The 16,748-nt window shown below is 36.0% G+C and overlaps 1 pseudogene; it reads right to left on the reverse strand.

The window, feature by feature from the left end:
• Positions 1–424: 424 nt before the first annotated feature.
• Positions 425–16,748, reverse strand: part of LOC127217561 (RNA-binding motif protein, X chromosome-like) — a 28,051-nt pseudogene continuing 11,727 nt past the window's right edge.

The following is a 16,748-nucleotide window of genomic DNA, read 5'->3' on the forward strand; positions in this document are numbered from 1 at the left end:
CCTGAAATACTAAGAGTAGCACACTGAACCAACCCTCTCTAATAGGTGGCTTGTCTGCATAGATAGGGTGATTCATCCCTCAATGGAGACCAAAGGACAATCTTAGGATTGTTTTCCTCATTTACTGGGAAAAATCAGGAAGTGGCCTTCAGGGACACTTTTACTTGGAAAATTACAACACTAGTACAAGTCAAGGCTTACACGTTTAACATTTTTTGAAAGTAACTCATAATATCAAATAACATAATATCAAATAACATTAAACATGTCTTACTTTTTCCCTCACAAGAACATAAAAATTATTAAGGAGAACAGGAAATTTTTAAAAATGTAACACAAGTTTTCCTTTTAGTAGACCTCGGGTACTTTCCATTCTTGTTTGTTTCTTTGATTGGGGATTTTCTGTTAAAAGTTTTTTTCATTCCTAGTATCTGTTTCTGCCACCCCCTCTATCAGGTCCGCTTCCTCCATGGCCACCACCTCTTTGTGCTCCACAGCTTGACCTACTGAAGGAATCACATGGAGGAGGGTACCCCCTTCCCATAGAAGGGGGTAGCCCTCGTTCTTGTCTGACAACGCGATCACGACCACTTGAGTAGAGATCACTTCAGCTGCTTGAATAACTGTCTAGACTTTCACAATATCGGTCACGTGAGCTGCTGTAATCATCATAGCTACGCTTCCACCATAATATGGTGGGGCCCTTGTGTAGGTAGAGCACTACATTGGTTACCATAACTCTCATATGAATCTCTGTAGGAACCTCCACTTGGATGGTCTGAATAGTCATGATCCCGGCCATATTCATCTTTATCATTATAGCCTCTTGATGGGTAGTCGTCAAGTGTACTGGAATGGCCATAATCACGGTAAGTATAATCTCTTGGTGGAGGTACATAATCTCTTGTATCTTGAGAACTTGGACAGTCTCTGCTTGAATAGCTGTCTTTAGTGGAATAACCATCATCTCTTGGGAACACATAAACATCTCTGCAAGAGGGAAGGGGCTTCCTTTCTTGGCTGGCCTCCATAACTATCTCTTCCATATGACCCTGGGGCTCTGCCTCCCATTCCACTGCTGCTACGAACTGGTCCTGAAGGTGCTGATCTTTTAGGAGGAGGACACCCACTTCATGGTGGTAGTCCTCTTTTTACTAGAAGAGGCCCCCTCAAAGTACTCATGGTAAAACTCATGGAATAGCCACCATCATCCATGTGTCCTCGTGAGGTCGGTCCTCTAGTCCCTCCAATTCCTCCTCTTGCCCATCGAAGACCTCGGGGGTGGGGAGTTCTGCTTCTTGGTGGTGGAAGTAGCCCATGTCAGCCACTTTCAAATGATGGTTTGGTTTGGTTGCTTGCTCCGCCTTGATGGCTGTTCCATCTAAGAACTTTCCATTCATGTCTGGAGCAGCATTCTTTGAATCTGCTGGGCTTTCAAAAGTGACAAAAGAAAATCCTCTTCATTTGTTGGTTTCTGGGTCCTTCATCAAAAATCACTTCCACTATTCATCCATATTTGCCAAAAACTGCCTCAGGGGCTTTCTCATTTGTCTCTGTATTCAGCCCACCAATAGAGTTTCCTGAAGTCAATCTGCTTCAACCATTTTTTCTTCCATCAGATAGGAATCTGCCAAGGGGATTGCTATGGTCTCAAGCGCCTATGAGCTCGGCTGTCTGAGCAGTGCTGCACCACTGACAGTTGCCGTGTCTCAAAACGGAACAGAAATGACGCTCGGACAACTGAACAACGAGGGTAAACAAAGGAAACAGCAATCTTTATAATACCAGGAACGAGGCTGAGGAAATCCAACAAGTGATTGTTTAACAACAACAACAAATCAAACAAAACCACATACAGTGACAGTATATTGTAAATGGTGAGATGATATAATTGTAAGGAAAAAGAAGGGTGTCGATTCAAGTGCAAATGCCCAAAAGTGGCATTTATTTAATGAAACAAAACAAAAACTCTGAGTGTCTACAATGGTAAAACAAGCAGACTCAACATTATATATGGTAGATAGCTGACTATAGCAAGAGACACATAGCCATGCTTTCCAGGTGCTAGCATACGTCAATAGTGACAACAATGCAGAATTAACTGTAATAAATAAAGTTCTGTGCTAGAGATAATTCAAACACAGTGCAAATTTGGGGAGAGAAGATACTAACTCCAATAAGAGAGATGTCTGAATTCCATTGGTGAGCATTTATATCTGACATGACTTTGAGAGAGACTGTCAAGCTCTTTGGACACTGCTCACTGACATATGGTGCAATATGGGTAGAGTGGTGGTCTAAATGGAAGATTCATTCTTAATAGCATAATAAATCTGAGCAGGCTCTTAAAGAAAGACATGCAAACTAAACTTAAATAACAACAGAGTATAATACCAAGGACATAAGTAAGGAACTGATTATTTATGGTCTTAAATACCACATTAAGATATGTAAATTTTGTCCTCAGGGTAATGGACAGCCATCTAAGAGTTCTAAGCAGATGAGTTATGTGGTCATATTTGCATTTTAGAAAAATCATTCTGACTTAAGTTTAGACAACAGAGTAGAGGGGGAGAGAATAGGAAAGATGGCAGGATAATCCATTGATTTCATTTTTACATAAAGGATAATGAGTTCTGAGAATGTGGTGCTATGACTAGAGAAGGTAGAATATATTTGGCAGTAGAACTGTGATGAAAAGATAAATCATAGACATTTCATTGAGAAAATTGCCTGGCCATTGCCCATTATTGGATTTAAGTATAAGGAAGAGGATACAAAATTATCCGTCAAAATTTGGTCTGGCTGGATAGAAAATGACTATTTAAATTGCATTAAGGTCTATACAAAAAAGGGACCATATATTGATGGAAATAACAGATAGTTGGAAAGTGGAGAGGAAGAAAGTAGGAAAACAATAAAACTCCAGGAATATAATAGATGCTTATTTTCACTATTATATCCCTAGGGCCTGACTCAACAAATATTAGAAAGATAAGAGAACTAAAGTACATTCTTATTTTGAAGTGATTTGAATATATGGATTGTAAATAAAACTCTGTGTGTTGATCTAGTTATGAATACCTGCTATAGGCCAGATAGGCTAGAGAATGACTGGATGTTTTTATTTTCTGGGTTTTCCCTCCTTCCCCTCCTTTCCCCTTTTTTTTTAACTTTTCAAGAAATGTTTGCTCTGTGTAGCCCTAGTTGGCATGGGACTGTCTTGGGAGACCATGGTGGCATCAGACTCACAAAGATCTGCTTGCTCTACCTCCTGTGTGCTGGGATTAAATGTGGGAGCCACCATTGTCCAGAATGACATGATGTTTTTAAAAGAAAGTTGTCAGAGGCAAAACAAGAAGCAAGTGGACCAGTCAGAAGCCTCTGAAAGTTATAGCTTGCATCAGGGTAGAAGCAATGGAGACTAGATTGGTGGGATATGACCATATTTTCTGATTTCTTTTTTAAGGTAGAACTGGTAGAATTTACTCTACTGTACTGTGTTATGCGCTGAAAAGGGAAATAAGGCTGACTGTAATTCAATGTAAAAACTGCCATTATCTGAGATGGATAAGACTGTTTCAGGTTGGCTTATTATTTGTTTGGTATGGGCCAACCTTACTTGAAAATAATGCTTAATTCACATAAAGAGTTAGCAGATATATTAGTATGTAGTTCAGATCAGTTCAGGCAGATGTCATGAGCATATAGATAATATTATAACTATATTACTGGTAAAGATCACCCAATAAATTCATGTAAATGGAAGAGAAATTAGATCCAAGACTTATATGTAGTCAGGAAGGTGAGTAATAGATAAAAAAGGAGACAAAGTAAAAGCTGTACACTAGATAACATTCTGATACTGTCGGAAGCCAAGAAAAAGGTTAGATAAGTCATTTCCAAGGAAGAAAAGTTCACATTTTCTGACAGGAATTTCTGTTCACTGTCAGCCCCAGCATGGCAAACTAATGCAGTTGCTAATGTGTTGCATATGTAAGATTTTCTAATTTTTATTTAAATTAAAATAATATTATTTTGCATATCAGTCCCAGTTCCCTCTCCCTCCCATGCGCCAATTCCCCCCACCAATCCCCTCTTATCATCTCTCATCCACTCATCAGGTCCTGCTCCAAATGATATGCATATGAAAGATTTTTACCTCATGGTACACTAGAAACAAAGAAAGAAAGAAGAAGGCAAGTTTTCCTACATCCCTTTCAACTGCATGCCTTGAGATCAGCATTTTAATTTATGATTTTTTGAAGGAAACACCATATTCAAACCAAAGCAAAATGACCATAAGGTGAGAGAAGAATCACGGATCATGAATATTCTAGAAACAATTAAATCAGCATATTACAAACGAGGTAAACTTCTAAAAGCTGTGTGCAAGTCAGGTAATAAGAGCAAATGGCATTGCTTGTTATATTTAGCAACTAGGAAGTCACTTTTGACCTTGACAGCAGCTGTTCAGTGAATAGAGAAGTATGGTTTGGGCAAAATTATATTTAGAATGGGTTCAAGACAAAAATAGAGAAGGAGGAGTCAATAAATACAAATACTTATTTCCATGTATTGATGCAAGGAAAAGTATAGAAATGCAGCTATCCATTTTGGATCCCAATGACAGTTTAATAATGCAGGAGTATCTTCTTCTTCTCCTTCTTCTTGTTTTCTTCTTCTTCATATTCTTCTTCTTCTTTTGATTTTGATATATGGAAGCATGTTCTTACAGCAGAATATGGGGCTTTCCTACTCTTTAAAATTTAGGGAAAGGTGGTTAAAAGGATATATCAGCATAGAAGATCAATCTGTTATTAATTAGGTAGTATACAGCAGTGTGAAATTATTTATTCAGAAACCATGACAGGAAAACTAAAAAGTGAACTATGTTAATAGATACTTGAAGTCAAGTAGGACAGTACAATGGCCTTGACAAAATGTGTTCTGGGATATTTCTTTTCTCATCTTTTTCAGTTTTTCAGTAGGACAAAAAGCAATAATGTATAATGAGTTAATGAAAGTGAGATTAGAGTTAAAAGTAAACAAGCGTATTGATCTCAGACTGAGGACATCATCCTTAATGATATACTTATGAAGAGAAATGTTTGTATATGTGCATGCACACATGTGACAATGTCCATCTATGTAATAAAATACATACTGGCTTATTTCAAAATTAAATAGTATATATTGAGAATTTCAACATTTACACACTGTCCTTCATATGACTGAATCCATTGCTTCATAAAGCAAAATTGAATAATTGGCTAATATTACCCTGTTTTATAAAGGTGAAAGTTTGATGATGAAAACATGGAACAGTGAATGAAAATTAGATTCTAATAACTTTAGAGCTGAAATTAGTGCTTAATTACAATGATTATATCCTCCCCCTTTCCTGGCATATTTACCTCTACCATCTCCCTCGTTTCTGAACACTTCCTGATGTTTATTTAAACCACACTTTGATAAAGTACTTCTATTATGGACTTTTTCCTATTCAGTCTTTGAGAAACAAGCAATTAAAAAAGTATAATTAAATGCACCTTAGAAACTGGCACTAATACAGAGATCTTGAAAATTATATAATTCTAATTTGTGTCTATGGAAAAGTCCTTCAGTGGGTGGAGCTCCCTTGGAAGGTAAATATCTGAGATTTTAGCAATATCTCCTCCACTAATGTATAATGGCAGTATGATGTACACTGCTACTCTATTAAAAGGGAAAATATTGTTAAATATCCATTCACCAGGTTGCTGGAAAAACATGAACTATCTTTTTTTGTGTGTTCTTTACCATCTTTTTTTTTTGCTTCTAAATTTTATATAGACTTTATCCTCCCATTGAGATTTAACTGTTTTTTACTCAGCAACCTCAGTAATTTAGATATTTTGTTAATCTAAAATAAGTTTAGTAAATTGCAAAATGGAATATTTTAATGATATTTAGTACTTAGAACAAACCTCTTTCTAACTACTATTACTAATGCATTACATGCTGGATAAAGGGTGCTGAAAGCATTTATCCAATATCACCACACATGTAGGTGAAAAGAAGACCTGAATTGCAAGCCCATGTTGGTGGAACTAAAATCTGTGCACTTAATTTTCAAGAAATATTGCCTTCCAATTATTACAATTCCCTATTAAACTCTGCATGTTCATTAACATTTTATAGAAACAGAAGTTGAGTTTCAAAGCAAAATATCAAGGATTTTGCTAGACAAGTAGAAAACAATTTTTATGACAAAGTTACCATCTTTTCACACTCATAAAAAATGTTTGATTTACCTAGTCCTTGCCTTTTTCTTCATTGGTTTCCATATAGAATACATTCTTTAAAAGTATCCATTGGCCTCTTAATCTCTGCATTTTAACTTGTTATGCATATCTCCATTGACTATTATACCCTGCAAAAAGAAGCTTCTTCAAACAAGATGGAATGCAGCCAAGGTCTGTATGTATATAAATAAATAGCTGAAAAGCCAATTTTCCAGAACAACCATTTAGGAAAATAACAATAGCAAGCTCTACCATAGAAGGCATGACTTCATCAGCATTGGGCTTTTGATCAGCATTACAGTACCAGGCATGAACTTTCCTCCAGTAAAGCATATCTCAAATTCCATAAAAAGAGGTGAGCTATCATATAACATGCATGCCACTATAGCATCAACAGGTAGATTTTGCATGGCAGGTCAGTATGGCAGTGTGCAGTGCCTAATACTAGATAAGGCTACTAATGTATTTTTCCTCAACAGGCTGAATAACATCTTCTGGAACTATGTAAGTTATCCAGCAGGGGAAAAGTTTCCAGATTAATTTGAGATTGTTTTTTTCCTATATCGTGCAGCCAAAAGGGATATCTACATTAATCCCATCACACCAAGGCTCAGTAAACACTGCAGAAGAGGGGGCAGAAAAATATGTACACCAGAGGATGGGGAGAAGTGCTGTGAAAATGCTTTATTCTGTATATTACTTGGCTATCACAATCTTTAAATCATAGCAGCTATTTTTATCTGCACAATATTAAGCCAGTACAGATGGAGTACATGATCTCCAGGTTCCATATCACAATGAAGAGATATTGGTAGTGAATAGTTGCTGGGGGAGGGAAAGTAATTTGATTTTTTTAAATATGTGGCTACTGGTAGGTTTTCCATGCTCTAGTTGGTGGCTTCACACCTATGCAGTTTGTCAAGCACCAAATGGATTCTGTAGGTTATTTTCCTGTAAAAATAAAAGTTCAGATAGGGGGTCATGTTGGGGTTACATAGAGGGAAAAATGGGTGATAGATACAATCATATCTTAATGTATACATGAGTGAAATTTTAACAAATGGAGGAAAAAAATTAACACTTCCATTAGCTAAAAGAAGAAAAAATCAGTCATCACTAATAAAGAGGAATCTTTGTTATTAGTTTTTTATTTAGATTTATTTATGTTATTTTATTTATATGAGTGTTTTGCCTGCATGTATGTATTTGCACCATGTGCATGCCTGGTACCCATGGAGTTACAGGTGGTTGTGAGCTGTCACAGAGAGACTGCTAGCCAAACCCAGGTTTTCTACAAGAATGGTAGTGTTCTTTATTAATGAGCCATCTCTGCCCCTCCCACACATAAAGAGGTGTCTTTTGCTGAAATCTTTGAAATGCCTTCAATGGGTTAAATATGTCTTTGAAGCTTTGAGTCATTAACATGTATTGGCAATTTCACTTGGAACTTGTTTATTTTGAAGTACATTGCCAACAAGTATAACATACATACATGGACAAACTGCATAACCCCTATGATTCTCTAGTATGTGTTTGATTAGACTTAAAGACACTCAGATATCTATTAGAGATACAGTATATGGTGTTTCCACAATAATGACTACTATACATGCTACTCATCATGGTAGATTATTGTGAAGATGTTATATGTTCGGTTTCAGAGTAGAGTATCTTCAGATTTGGTGCCAAAGTTCTATGGAAAGATTTTATAGACATCCTATTACCCATGTCCTCATAACTATCTTCATGACTACCCTTAATAATAAGGGACATAATTTTGTGCTCTCTGATCTTCGTAAAGCTTAGATGAATACATCCCTTTGATTTTATTTTTTAAAAAGTCTCTGCAATTGGATGGTTTTTATCTGAGTACTATCTACTTTAAGCAATAAGGCATTTAAAGTGTAGGAGAATGAAAAGGGAAAATATTTCCTGATTATTTTCATAGTTTGGTTTTAATGAGGTCACTTCTATAACAATATATGCTAGTAATGACTTGAAAGTGGTTACAGTTATGAGAAAACACAAGACATAAATTATTCCAAAGCCTCATTATTATATAAATTAGAGAAGTGATGCTTTGGCTCTCCCTATGTTTTGACAACTACAACCCATCAATTATAAATAAATTTGAAGATGACATACACCAGAAAATAACAAGGTGAAATAGAAATATATATTTTTCTAGAAGGTATTATAATTGAAAGGTTACTATGATTTTGTGCCAAATTTAATGACTATTATGTAGAAAGCAGTAATTTTATTTTTTTGATTAACAAGACCAATTGAGGTCTTGGCCAGGAGAGGTTCTCACAAAGTTATCAAATTTGAAGCATAGTACAGATGGAAAGGAAGAACATGTTCATGAATATTCAGCCCCCCTCTACACATATACTTTTGTATTTGGAAATTCTAAATTGATATAGTCACAGGAAATCATTGAATACCAGAATTTAAATAGGCTACTCAGATATCTAATTTGTCAACTATATTTGTAATAGTCCCAACAAGACATCAAATATTTCTATAAATAAAGTAGTATAATGTTCTCTTTTATTGATGAAGAGCATATAGTGGTCATTTGCAGAGGACAAATACTACAATGACAGGAACACAAATTTGAGAAACAAGACAATTTGTAAATGTATTTGTAAAAATATGTGGTGTTATCTTGATGTAAAATAAAAATACCCTCAAAAATTTAAATGACAATAATGTTTTATTTTTTTATTTAAATTTGAAACAAGCTTAAATTTAAATTTAAATGTCAATCCCAGTTCCTGCACCTTCCTGTCCTTCCCTGTTCCCCCCACCAACTCCCATCCTATCTCTTTCTGCTCCCTAGGGAGGGTGAGGCTTTCCATGGGGAGTCTTCAAAGTCTGATATATAATTTGGAGCAGGACCCAGGCCCTCCCCTGTGTGTCTAGGCTGAGAGAGTATTCCTCTATGAGGAATGGGCTCCCGAAGTCCATTCTTGTACTAGGGATAAATACTGATCTATTTCCAGAGGCCCCATAGACTGCCTAGTCCTCCCAACTAACAGCTACCATCAGGGGGTCTGGATGATCCTATGCTGGTTTCCCAGCTATCATACTGGAGTCCATGAGCTATCCTTGTTCTGGTCAGCAGTTTCTCTGGGTTTTTCTAGCTTAGTCCAGACAATAACTTATATAGATCAAAACATGCAGCTAAGACAAAGAACAAAGAATGAGCATATATGTGCATAGTGGGGCTTCATAGTTTATGAGAAAATACATCCCTTATTTTTGTTAGTCAATAAGGATTGTGAACCATTGTGGCATGTTTGTGTCATCATCACTGAAAAGGAAACAAATATAGTCAACCATTTAATGGCTTTAAAAATGACACTCCACTATATCATATGGTCAATCCTGACTTCAATATTAACATGTTCATAGAAGGAAGAGAAATCAGAAATCATGACTGGCTTTAATTACTTCAATATTGCTTACATTTTGGAAATTGGAAATTGGAAATTTATTTTTCAATTGTTAAATGATTCTACAATATCTATTTATAAATATTAATGAGCATTAATAGCATTCCTAAAATGTCTCATATTATCTCTGGCCTAACGGGTCCTTAGGCTTTTCCTCACTGTGTTCCATTGTATTATAAGGTAAACTAAACTTAATATATCTTCCACAGATCAGCCATTTGAATACTTTAAAATGGCAACTCTGTTTATGCATACTTATCATTCTCTATCATTCTCTTTAAACTAAATTATTTTAGTCCCTTAAATCATCCCTGAAATTTCATGCATTTGAAGTTCTCATCTCCTTAATCCCTGTCCTGTTCCCTTGTCTTTGCTTTTCTGAAAACAATGAACATGTCTATGTGCAGGGTCACTGATGTCATCTTATCAGCATAGATTATACCTGGAACCATAAGAAACCTCAGTCTACACTATGCTTCTCTTTATGCAGTAAAGTACATTGGGCAAATCAAGTTCTAACAACTAAAGGATATCATGGTTGGAAAGAAGTGAAAGTCATTTAATTCAGTGGTTTCTGCTCATATATTTATAATTTAATGTATTACAACAACTTATTTTGTATTTTTTGTTTTGTAAACTGTTTTAAGTGTCAGAGAAATTCATGAACACAGTTCCTCACTGAAACAAATTATGCAGTGCAAGTCCATCACATTCAGGGAAATTGCAAGCATCAACTCATTTAGTATAGTAGGTAAGTCTGACCCCAGAAAAACTGCCTTCTTGATTATTTGATCGTCCCTGCCAGGTAAGTATTGAAGATTCTGCTGGATCACTTCCAAAGACTTGATTCAAAAATCTAGAAACTGGCACATGGAGAATATTAGGGAGAAGACACAGTTCTATAATTTTTTTCATGGTGCTTGAGTTGAAATTCAAAACCTTCTTATACTGTGCAAGTGCTCTACCACTGAGCTAAAAACCATCCCTTTACACAATCTGCCCACTGCCTTTAAAAAAGACAAATTATCAAGTTCTCATTTTTATTTACCATTGGTTGACCTACAACTGTCTTTGTATGCTAGGTTTTCCTTGATTTCATAGAGATTCACCTGACAATTCCTCTACAGTGTAGGAATTACAGGTGTGTGTCATCACATTCAGAATTTTACATACTTTCTCAAGCTAGCCCCAAAATTTCACATATGGAGCAAGAATATGCTTCAGTGCACATGGAGTGTTTGTTAAAAATTGTTTTGAGAAACTTCTGACTAAAAATAGAATTTTTGCGAGTTAGTCTCAGAAGTCTGCACTGTTAACAATCTAATTTTAAGGAAGAGATTAAAAGGATATAGGAATTACAGATAAGAGACCATGATCCCAGCAGGGGTTGATGTGCTGATAGGATTGACAACCTCTTATGTGAATGTCATCCTTCTACTTAATACACAGAACCATCAATTATCCCACCAAGCAGGTATATAAACATAAATATATAAATATCACTTTGAGATCAGTTAGGAACATACACACTAGAATTGACACTATAGATTATGCTATACTATATAAAAAATACTGTCTTTTAATTTTCAAGCTTAATTATTAAATTTTAATTAATTTTTACTTAATGAAAAGTGGGAAGTCATATAACTTATATTATCTACACAACATCATAAGATGATTGAATAATACCAAAATACATTTAAGCCATATAGTAGAAATAATCAAAATCAATAAGAATGTTCTATAATTACAAGTTGCAGGCCTGTAAAGTTGTTGACTTGCTTAAGGTAATGTAAACATTTGAAGCAATTCACTGAAGTTTTAATAGGCTCCTTTATATAAATTAACCATAAGAATTTAAAATGTATTTGAATATATAAAGGTACAAGAGTAACTGATACAATGATAAAAAGGAATACACTGGAAGTTCACTTTCAGATTTCTTTTAAAGCAGCCATATTTCATGCACAAAGCTATAAAGTATAACATACATATACAGCTTTAAAGATGCATAGAAGACCTAGAAAGAGACCTACATACACAGAGTCAGCAGCAGTTTCTTAATATTCAAAGGGAGGACTGAAAAGATGAAAAATACTGGTCGTTAAAACAGATATAGGAAATGTATTCCCTTTATGTATTCCTTCAGAGTGCAATCCTAAAGTTGACAAGTCTGACTCTCTGATATTTTCTTTTTTATAAAATCTTCAGTTACTATATGATCCTGTAATCCTACTCAATGTAATAACTACTCAAAGAAGAAAACAGAAAATTTCAACTGCACAGAAAATTTCACTTGAATACTCACAATAAATGATTTCATATCTTACAGAAAGAAAAACAAATGGCAACTATTGATTTTGTCATAATTTTCTTTTCTTGACTGGAATTTCCTTCCCATCTCTGAGACTGAGTGCTTTCATTCCTTAGTGTTTTCAGTGTTCCATCATTTCCTTAAAATCAGCTCAGCTTCATGTGATAGCACAACAAAGACATCTCTGTAATGTCCATCCCTTTTGTCTTCATAGCTGTCCACAAAAATGTCCAATCATATATACTCAAATTTGAAAAGAGGTTTGAAACTCTGAATAGTTCCCAAAGAGTGCTTTGTGTCACATAAGATTCTTAAACAATCACTGCACAGGAAAATAAATTGGAAACCATAGAATAGTGATTCTTTTATTACTGAAAAAATTCATACAATATATTCTGATCATGCTTTTCCCATCCCTTAACTCCTCTCTGATCCCACTACCATATCTACCAAGTTCTATGTCTTTTCTTTCTCCCTTTCTTTGGAAAACAAACAGGAAAACACACAAAAAAACTAAACAACCCAAAACCTCAAGAATAACCCCCAATCCCCTTTCTCTTACACACACACACGCACAAATACACACACACACACACACACAGAGAGAGAGAGAGAGAGAGAGAGAGAGAGAGACAAACACTAAATTGGAACCTGAAATATACAAACAAAAGACCAATAAAACAAACAAACAAAACTACCCAAACAACACAATATGAAATTTAAAACAAAAATAACATTGAGTTTATTGTGTGTTGGCCATTTACTATGGGGCATGGGGCATACCATTAAATGTGGTTAATATACCCAGTGAGACATCATTGAACAAAATTAATATTCCTTAGCATGAAATTACCAACTGCAGATAATTTCTTGATTATGGGTAGAGACCATGCCCACTTATCTCTCACAGCACTGGTACCTGTCTGGCTCAAACCAGTAAATGACTTGTGCATGCTGACAAGTTTTCTGTGGGTTTAGGTGTGCATCAGTCCTGCTGTGTTTAGAAGTCACTGTTTCCCTGGAGTGATCCATCACCACTTGGTCCTTGAAGTCTATTCTGGATAGTTTCCTGAACCCTGAAAAAGTTGGGGGGTGTTGGAGAATACATTCAATTTAAAATGGAATGTTTCAAAATCCCTCATTTTCTACACATTGTGCCATCTTGGGTATCTTTGTTCTCATCTACTGAAAGAGGAAACTTCACTGATGATAATTGAATGAGTCACTTATCTATAGGTATAGAAGAATGCCATTAGGAATCATTTTATTGTTACCTTCCTTTAGTAGAACAATAATATGTGATTTTCCCTAGGCTTATGGTCTATATAATCTCTGGTTCTTGGATATTCTAGTACTGGGGTCCATATCCTGAAGTAAGGCTTAAATCCAACCAGGTAGTTGTTCGTTACACCCATAGTTTGTGCCATGATTGTACAAGTATTTCACACAAGAGTTCACCAATATAGATTGCAGGTACTATGAACACTAATCAGAAAAGGCAAAGTTACTAATTAAGTTTCAGCTCAATTTCTTGATGTTCAGTGAAATAGTACAGTGTTGTCTTCAGCAATGGAGCCTCAGTTTATGAAGAACAAAGAAAAGACTTAAAATATTCTGAGATATTTGAGGGTTTCCATGGAATCCATAGATTCCACTGGAGTTTTCACATGGTGGCAAAACGTGTCTAATTGGGGGCATTGTCTCCCCTGTTACTTAGTGACTTCATTAAATCTATTTCAGATATGTTATCTATTTCAGGTAGCTTCTATAGTAGTATAATTTCATATGGCCCCTCACATGTCAATCAGAGGTATTGTTTCTGGTATTTACAAGCACATAGTACAATATATACATGCAGAAATTTCTAAGCACAACCCCAAAAATCCACAGTAGAAAAGGAGAACCAACGCTCAAATAGTGTCCTTTTACCTCTCCACATTTGCCATTGTACATGCACTCTCACATCCATACATATATGTACACACACATACACATACACATACACATACACATACACACACACACATGCACACACACACAGACAGAGACATAGAAAAACAGAGACATTAATAATCAGAGTAATGGCTTTAACATGAAATCATCAAAATTATAAAGATGCTCAGGAGATCTTGTCCCATTCCCCTTCTGTGAGGGACCTTGTTTGAATCTCTTTGGGTCATCCTTGTATCCTAGATTCTCTGGCGGTGTGAATTATAGGCTGGTGATTCTTTGCTCTATGTCTAAAATCTATATATGAGTGAGTACATACCATTTTCCTCTTTTTGTGACTGGATTGCCTCATTCAGGGTGGTTTCTTCAAGTTCCATCCATTTGCCTGTGAAATTTCAAGATTTCATTTTTTTTTTTTTTTTGCTGTTGTTGTTTTGTTTAATTTCTGCAGAGTAGTATTCCATTGTGTAAATGTGCCACTTCTTCTTTATCCATTCTTCAGTTGAGGGGCATCTAGGTTGCTTCCGGGTTCTTGCTATTACAAATAATGCTGCTATGAACATAGTTCAGCATATGTCTTTGTTGCATGGATATGGACCCTGTAGTAGACTGATTCACATTTTCCTGAGGAACTGCCATGCTGATCTCCACAATGTCTGTACAAGTTTTCACTCCCACCAGCAGTGGAGGAGTGTTCCCCTTTCTCCAAGTCCTCTCCAGCAAAAGTTGTCATTGATGTTTCTAATTTTAGCCATTCTGGCAGGAGTAAGATGGTATCTCAGAGTTGTTTTGATTTGCATGTCCCTGATAGCTAAGGATGTTAAGCACTTTCTTTAGTGTCTTTCAGCCGTTTTGATTTCCTCTGTTGCGAATTCTCTATTCAGTTCTGTACCCCATTTTAAAAATAGGGTTAATTGTTGTTTTGTTGACTAGTTTTTTTAGTTCTTTGTATATTTTGGACATCAGCCCTCTGTCAGATATTAGGTTGGTGAATGTATTTTCCCAGTCTGTTTGGTCTTGTCAACTGTGTCCTTTGCCTTACAGAGGCTTCTCAGTTTGAAGAGGTTCAATTTAGTAATTGTCTATCTCAGTGTGTGTGCAAGTGGAGTTATGTTCAGGAAGCGGTTTCCTGCACCAATTTGTTCAAGGGTACCTCCTATTTTCTCTTCTAAGAGGGTCACTGTGGCTGAATTTATGTTGAGGTCTTTGAAATATTTGGACTTGAGTTTTATGCATGGAGATAAAAATGGGTCTATCTGCAGTCCTGAACTTATTAGGAGTTGGGGGAACAGTGATTTGAAAGGGAGCTAGGAGAAAGAAAAGGGGAGGAGAGGAAAGCATGTGGGACTAAGAAGATTGAGTCAGGGGAGGAATAGATGAGAGAAAAAAAAAAAAAAGAAAGAGAGATACCATAAAAGAGGGAGCCATTATGGGTTTGAAGATAAAACTGACTCTAGAGAAATGTCCAGAGACCTACAAGAATGACCCCAACTAATAATTTGAACAACAGTGGAAAGGCTACCATAAATGCCATCATAGAGCTCTCATCTAGTACCTGTTGGAAAAAGAAGCAGACACCCACAGCTAACCACTGAGCCAAACTGGAATCTAGATGCAGAGAGGGACGTTAACACCAGGCTACAGAAACCCTCGGAGACAACTGACCTGAACAAGGAGGAGTTAATGCCTTTGCCCCTACTGATAGCTGGGAATCCAGCATTGGACCAACTCAGACACCCTGAACATGAGTCTCAGTTAGAAGGCCTGGGCAGTCTAAGGGACCTGTGACAGTGGAACCAGCATGTATTCCTGGTGCACAAAAGGACATTGGGAGCACATTCCCCATGAAGGGATACTCCCTTAGCCTAGAGGCAGGAGGGAGGGCATCGTCCCTACTCCAAATGACTTGACTGATTTTGTTGACCCCTCCTGGAAGGAACCACCCTCCCTATGGAGTAGGGGTAATTGGAGGGGAGGGTGGTTGGGGGAGAATGGAAGGGAGAAAAGGAGGGTGAAGTGAGAGGGAGCTGGGATTGATATGTAAAATAAGAAAAATAAATAAAAAAGAAAAATCATCAAGATGTGTGTGTGAGTGTATATGTGTAAAATTCCTTTTTTTTTTTTTGCCATTACTGTTAACACATGTCTTCTCCCTCTTCTAATGTGTATACTCAGAACATAGGCTTTATTCCAGAGGTAACTTAGCATAGTAAAACATATGTAAAATTTATAGTTGGAAGCCTCTGTTTGAACTTCAACTTTACTAGGTTTTCACTATATAATTGGATGTTTTTAGAGTTATTTGACATCATTTTTAATATCAGGTAAAAATAAGAATTACTGTTCATTTTATCACAGTGTTTTGTGCTGTAATTATGATGTGTGATAAAATCTAATCACAGTGCTTAGATGTGATTTTAGTATTAATGCAAATAAGTGTCTATTCCATTCCTAAACAGAAATGCAGCATTCTAATCAAAATTTTAATTTTAGTATAGAAAATGTATTGATTTATTTCTTAATTTATCATTTCTAGAATATCAACTGACAGAATATAATATGAGCATATTTCTGTCTACAGAATCATGATATATAAAGAGCCACAGAAGCAAACTTTGTGGATTAGACATTGAAGATGTTATTGCCAGCACAGCTATGTTGCATAAAGACATTTCTTCTGGACTGAGGAATATTTCTCCAGAAGATACAATTATTTATCTTTATCTTGAGTAGAAA

Source organism: Phodopus roborovskii, unplaced genomic scaffold, assembly GCF_943737965.1.
Source record: "Phodopus roborovskii unplaced genomic scaffold, PHOROB, whole genome shotgun sequence".
In the NCBI taxonomy this organism is placed as follows: domain Eukaryota; kingdom Metazoa; phylum Chordata; class Mammalia; order Rodentia; family Cricetidae; genus Phodopus; species Phodopus roborovskii.